This window comes from Priapulus caudatus, unplaced genomic scaffold, assembly GCF_000485595.1.
Source record: "Priapulus caudatus unplaced genomic scaffold, Priapulus_caudatus-5.0.1 Scaffold121, whole genome shotgun sequence".
Lineage (NCBI taxonomy): Eukaryota > Metazoa > Priapulida > Priapulimorpha > Priapulimorphida > Priapulidae > Priapulus > Priapulus caudatus.
In genome coordinates, this window is record NW_014577182.1 from 239,188 (window position 1) to 246,230 (window position 7,043).

The 7,043-nt window shown below is 47.1% G+C and overlaps 1 protein-coding gene across 1 annotated transcript in view; it reads right to left on the reverse strand.

Annotated features, from left to right (window-relative positions):
* Positions 1–4,552, reverse strand: part of LOC106805644 — a 61,252-nt gene extending 56,700 nt beyond the window's left edge. The window contains exon 1 of the mRNA XM_014807332.1: positions 4,479–4,552. The gene's annotated coding sequence lies outside the window, so the exon portion shown is untranslated. The remainder of the gene's footprint in view (positions 1–4,478) is intronic.
* Between the last annotated feature and the right edge of the window lie 2,491 nt (positions 4,553–7,043).

Genomic DNA, 7,043 nt, shown 5'->3' on the forward strand with positions numbered 1-7,043 from the left:
GGTGATACGGCAAGCAGTAGTGGCGGGCGGAAAAGCAGGATGATGGGTAAGAGGAGAACAAGAGTGGTACGAGGAAGATGCTTGTATACGATACAGCACGGGTATGAAGAGGACGAATTGAAGGGAGTAACAAAAGGGCGCGGAATTGGGAAGGGGACTAACAACATGGGGGCTGTGATGGCGCAGATGGCGGAAGGAAAAGGAAGGAAGCGACGTAGGTACAGAAAGAACACGGAGAGGAACGGCGGAAGGACTGAGTGCAGCGTAACGAGTTTCGGGCCTGAGAGGGAGAGGTACAGAAGGCGTTTAGTATTAAATGGGCGGAATGTGTAAGTCCCTTCGTAATATTACACTACCGTTCTGTATGAAACTTAATATCGATGATAATACATGTAGATGGACTCAGGAAAGGCGAATACATTAGTGCGTCCGGCTAGGAATAAAGAGCCTGAGCAAAAGATCGAGATGGGGATGGAGGAGTGAACAGGCAGAGGCAGGAGCGGCAAAAGGAGGATTAAGTCGCCAAGGTAGAGGAGCTGAACAAGAACATACGTATGCGGAATGAGGGAGAGGAGAGGAGGAGGTGGAGGAAGAAGAGGAGGAGAAGGAGGAGGAAGAAAAAGAAATAAAGAAGAAGAAAGGTAGAATAAGAAAGAGGGGAGGAGGAGGCGGAGGGGAAGGAGCAGAAAGGAAGAAGAGAACAGAACGAGGGGGAGGAGGAGACGGAGGGGGAGGCGAGGAGGGGGTAGGAGGGAGCGGGGAAGGAGCGGGGAGGAGGGAGAGAGGGAGCAGGAGCAAGGAGCAGAGCAGGATATAGATTGAAAGGAAAAAGGAGGAGCGCGGGGGAGAAGATCAACGGTGAGGTGAGGAAGGAAGAAAAATTACGTGGAGGGTGGAAGAAAAACAAGATGGTGATGATGATGGTGATGAAGATGATGATGATGATGATCGATGATTAAAAAAGAAGAGGAGAAAAGGGAGATAGACGAGGTTTGAATAGGTGAGAGAAACTTGCTGACTAAGGAGAAGGTGTTTAGAGCGAATCATGGTTAGTAACATCAAAGTCAGCGGCAGAGCAGAGGCACCAGGGTCACTGTTTTTAGTACGTGCCTTTATTTGACTGGGACGAAAATAGAAAACCCGACCGCACAGCACATTGCTCCGCGCAAGTCCTACAGAGTGCGGAGAGTGAGTGATTAGATTTGAGAGTGAAGCACGGTCGGCATTCAGCGAAGCTAATATAGTAGCCTTTGAAAATCTGTCAAGAAGCATTCGACGCGTGACAGCTAAACGGACAGGACACAGCATTGATTCGCGATGCGGAGCTGTACTTAGGCCGTCCTAATTGTACGATTCACGGATCAAGAAGAGCGAGTTCATGGGACGGCCTATTATGTCGCGGAAATAGTAAAATTTGAGGTCGCCTGAATTAAACGGAGGTAGATGGCGATTCAAGAAAGATAAGCAATACGAATCGCAGAGAATGGAATGAGTCATCCAATAATGCGCTGTGGAACAACGAAGCGCCATTGAGGCATTTAACATAGTGTTCTTCTGCTAACATGGCACAGTCAAATTACTGTATCATATTGCCGGCTTCAAAATGAATTTTCGGGAGCATTTCTAGCCAAGCATGGACGCTAGCTCTAGAACTATAGCCGCTTCGCTCATGCCACAGTGAGTTCGTGTGGCCAGTGCAGCGCCCTGCAGTGGCATCGGCAGCTAAGCATGGCAGGTTAATAGTCAGGCGAGGTAGCAGTAGTAGTAGTAGTAGCAGAGGGCAGTAGTGTAGTAGTAGTAGATAAGTAGTAGTAGCAGTAGCAGAGAGTGTAGTAGCACGTTAGCAGTGTCAGGTCCTCCTGCGCCTGTGGCAGAGCGGAAGGAAATAATTCTAGAGCTAGCAATGATCGCTCGCTCATGTTGCCCCAACTTTTCAGCGGACAACTCTAGTTCATTGCTTTGCGAGTTTATTATGTTTAGCCAGATCAGAAATCCTGTGGAGTGCAACTTCGTTAAATGAAAATTGTGGCTGATACTACCCTTTATGCTAAACATTCATAATAAAAATTTTTTTTTAGAGGTTCCATAATACCTTAACCCATCCTCAACCGTCCAAGCCGTCATCCCGCCTTCCGTCTGTCGCGCCCGCCCTTCCATCATACCATTCCCTTCCCGTCCGTTCGCCTCATCCCAGCTCTCTATCCATCCATCCATGCCATACCATACATCCATTCTATACCATCCCTCCACCAAATTCCATCACTCCCCCATAGCCATACCATCCATCCATTCCACCCCACCCATCCCATCCCGTCCGTCCGTCCGTCCGTCCGTCCGTCCGTACCGTCCCGTTCGTCCGTACCCGTCCGTACCGTCGTCCGGTGCCGTACGTCCGTCCACTCCATGCCATCCAGCCAGCAATCTATCTATCCATCACAACACACACATTAAACGTAATTTCGCGCACGACTGTCACGCCTGCTTTACAATCGTTTTTGGATGTTTACGATAAAAATAATTTAGACCAATACGCGAAACTAATAGGTCTCTCGCTCTCGCACACACGCAAAACATGCAGTTTGATGCGAATCGCACGGCTCATTTCGCAGCGTAGGCATGTGGTCGGGTGCCACCACGCAGCGTCCAGGTTAGTGTCTCGCTTTACATGCGGCCTTAAACACACCTATAGCGCCGCAAATGCTCATGCCTGTGAGACTAGCCTGGCATCATTCCCTGCTATAATTCACACTAGACTCTCATCCTGAGACTTCGGCCCTGCGCCATCATTCCCTGGCTATCAGTTCACCCCTAGATGCTCATCCTGAGACTCCCCTGGCCATCATTGCCTGCTATATTCACACTAGATGCTCATCCTGAGCCCTAGCCCTGCCATCATTCCTGCTATAGTATTCACCTAGATGCTCCATCCTGAGACTAGCCCTGCGCATCAGTTTCATGCTATATTCACCTAGATGCTCATCCTGAGACTCGCGCCTGGCGCATCATTCTGCTAATATTCACCTAGATGCCATCCTGAGACTAAGCCCTGCCATCAATTCCTGCGTATACTTCACCTAGATTGCTCAATCCTGAGACTACCCTGCCATCCATTCCTGCTCATATTCACAACTAGATGCTCAATCCTGAGACTCGCCTGCACATCATTCCTGCTATATTGCAACGCTGGATGCGCCCGACGAGATATTCACGGCATCATAGCCCAGCAGACACTTGGAGGGCGTTTCAAATACAAATATATTGTTAAATAAGATCAACGAAATCTATTTACTAACCGCATAATTTATTTTCTACTCTCTTTCGCCTATTATTGCCAGGACAATAATTCGCTGTAAATACCTATGCTGCAGAATGCTCCATCTACAACACACACGATAGTAAGACCGGCACGCACGCCTGAGCCACGCACGCTGACCATTGGCGTACGCGACCATTCCGTCTCCTGTCGCATAAAATATTGATTTTTAATATATATATATATATACTAGTAATATATTATTAATAGTATTATATATATAGCGTGCGACAGTTAATTTCTCAACCGGCTATGTGTAGGGGCGTGCGTGCGTGCGTGCGTGTGGGTCGTTCGTGTCTGAGCGTGTGAGTGCGCGCGGGTTGCGTCTGCGTTATTAGGTATGATGGGATCTAGTAGGACCCTCATAAACAAGCCTGCGCCGCGTCAAGAGCTTATTATTTATTAATTGAAATATTCAATAGGCACTCGCTCGCCTGCGCCGTATCACGCTTTTTACTTCCCGTACTAATGAAGATGAAAGCAACAATCCCCGCTATAAACTCTCACGTTTATTTCACGTTATCTCGCAGTTGTCCTACATTTATCTAACAACTGACCCACAGTTATCTTACAGTTGTCCCACAGTTATCTCACAGTTGTCCCACAGTTATCTTACAGTTATTTCACACAGTTATCTTAGTTATTTCCCACAGTTATCTTACAGTTGTCCCACAGTTATCTCACAGTTATTTCACACAGTTATCTTACAGTTGTCTCACAATTATCTTACAGTTATTTCACACAGTTATCGTACAGTTATTTCCCACAGTTATCTTACAGTTGTCCCACAGTTATATCACAGTTATTTCACACAGTTATTTCTCATAACAATTCCGTTGCTTACGACGCAGTCATGCTAAGTACTATAATACCAGCCATACAGGTCATGCTAACGCAGGTCATGCTAATGCTAATGCATATACTAATACAGGTTATGCTTCCTCTGCACCACGTATGTTGCAATAGCCGGAGACATTTGGATTAACCAGTATTTCATCATGCCAGAACCAAATCATATTGTGAGAAATGACTACCCCAGGCAAAATACCAGTGAGATTGTGCGTAAGTACAGTGAGTAATCATAATGTTAAATATATATAGTCTGATATCCATGATTCTATCGAAAATTCTAATGGCAAAGGCCATGTTAGGAACTTACGGTTACCAATATACTTCCATTATGCGGTCAAATTACAGCGGATCACGAAAAGCAAGACGTAGATACACATCAACTTACGCGAGATGGCCGAGATCAGGCGTAGCTACAGACTAAGCTAGGCGTGGCTTGACGAGCGAGCGACCTACGTGATACACATGAGAATAGGTGCGGAATCGGTCGAGGTGTGTGGAGTGACTATAGGTACAGACACGGATCCCATAAATTTATAAGACAGACGCCATACTCCCATTTAACACAATTGCTCACGTCGGTTATATATTAATATTTTATGCGCGCGATCTAGAGCTCTTCGCGTATGAAACAGAGATGCACCGTATACGTGCATACCCGACGTAGATATATGATATTTGTAATTAGTATTAATCTGTGATTAATATATACGATATGTCAGTATTATAATTTCCCGCGCTACACATCATATTAAGATAAAATTGTTTCTCGTCAAATCAGCGACCTTATGGCAGTTCCTTTTCCCTTTAAGCAACAATTTGCGACAATGTGCTTGTCACAGCGCTAATCTCAAGTCGAAACGCTAATCGTGGTCCTAATTTTGCTCGTAGCTCTATACGATAGTTCTGACAACGGCCCCAGGGGGCGGGTACGGCGCGCGCTCGGCCAATCTCCGGTAATTACATCAGCAGCGGCTTCACACACTACCGGATGCGCGTTGTCGCATGCTCTGCTGCAAAATTCACACGTCACGACATGCCCTACAAGCCGTCGCGTGGCAGGCGTTTTCTATCACCCACTATATAGTCGATAGCTTAGCAAGCCGCCTGCGTGCGTGCTTCCATGCATGCATCCGTACGTGCGTGCGTGCGTGGCTACCTGTGTGCGTGCGTGAATGGATATACATACGTTCGAGCGTGTGTGCGTGCGTGATTGCGTACAAACATCCGTACGTTCCTGCGTGCGTGCGTGCGTGCGTGCGTGCGTGCGTGCCTGCGTGCATACGGACATGCATTCGCGCGTGCGTCCGTGCGTGCTTGCGTGCATGTATCCGCGCGTGCATGCGTGCGTGCGTGCGTGCCTCCGTGCACGCATCTGTGCGTGCTCGCCAGCGTGCATTCATTCGTGTGCGCTTGTCTGTGAGGCTGCGAATCGTGCGTGCGTGTGTGCTTGCGTGCATGTATCGGCGCGTGCATGCGTGCGTACCTCCGAGCACGCATCTGCGCGTGGAGATGGAGGGGGGGGGGGAGAACGACATCGAAGATGGAGAACGATGGGGTATGCCCGTGTGAAAAACGAGAGAGAGAGAGAGAGAGAGAGAGAGAGAGAGAGAGAAAAAGGAGAAAGAGGAGGCGGGGGGGGGGAAGATCACGGTGAAGGTGATGGAAGGAAGAAAATGATTACGTGGAGGTGGAAGAAAAACAAGATGGTGATGATGATGGTGATGATGATGATGATGATGATGATGATAAAAAAGAAGAGGAGGAAAAGGGAGAGATAGACGGAGGTTGAGATAGGTGGAGAGAAACTTTGCTTGACGTAAGGAGAGGTGTTTAGGCGAATCATGGTTAGTAATCACAGTCACGGTTTTTAAGTCGTGCTCTTTATTTGCTACGAAATATGAAAACCCGACCGCCAGCATTGCGTCCGAATGTCTACATCTAGAATATATTAGATTTAATAAACACGGTCGGCATTCACAACTAAATATATAGCCTTGAAAATCTGTCAAAGTAACATGACGCGTGACAGCTAACACAGCTTGATCGCATTCGACTGTATAGCCGTCCTAATTGGTACGTTCACATAAAAAAAATTCATGCCTATTATGTGCGGAATAAAAATTTGATCGCCTGAATTAAACTATCATTAGTGTTTCTGCTTATCATGCACAGTCAAATTACTGTATCATATTGCCGCTTCAAAATGATTTTCGGGAGATTTCTAGCAAGCATGACGCTAGCTCTAGAACTATAGCCCTTCGCTCTGCCACAGGTGAGCTTGTGTTGCAGTGGCAGCGCCTGCAGTGGCAGTGGCAGTAGCAGTGGCAGGTAATAGTAGCAGTAGCAGTAGTAGTAGTAGTAGCAGTAGCAGTAGTAGTAGTAGTAGTAGCAGTAGCAGTAGTAGTAGTAGTAGTAGTAGTAGTAGTAGTAGCAGTAGCAGTAGTAGTAGTAGTAGTAGCAGTAGCAGTAGTAGTAGTAGTAGTAGCAGTAGCAGTGGCAGGTCTCTGCGCCTGTGGCAGAGCGGAAGGAAATAATTCTAGAGCTAGCATGACGCTAGCTCATGTTGGCCCACTTTTCACGGACAACTATAGTTCATTGCTTCGAGTTTATATGTTTTAGCCAGTTCAGAAATCTGTGGAGTGCAACTTCGTTAAATGAAAATTGTGGGCTGATACTACCCTTTATGCTAAACATTCATAATAAAAATTTAGAGGTTCCCATATACCTAACCCATCTAGCCGTCCAACCGTCATCCGCCCTTCCGTCTGTCCGCCCGCCCTTCCATTCATCAATTCATTCCCTCGTTCCCTTCATCCAGCTCTCTATCCATCCATCCATCCATCCATACATCCATCCATCCATCCATCCATCCATCCAT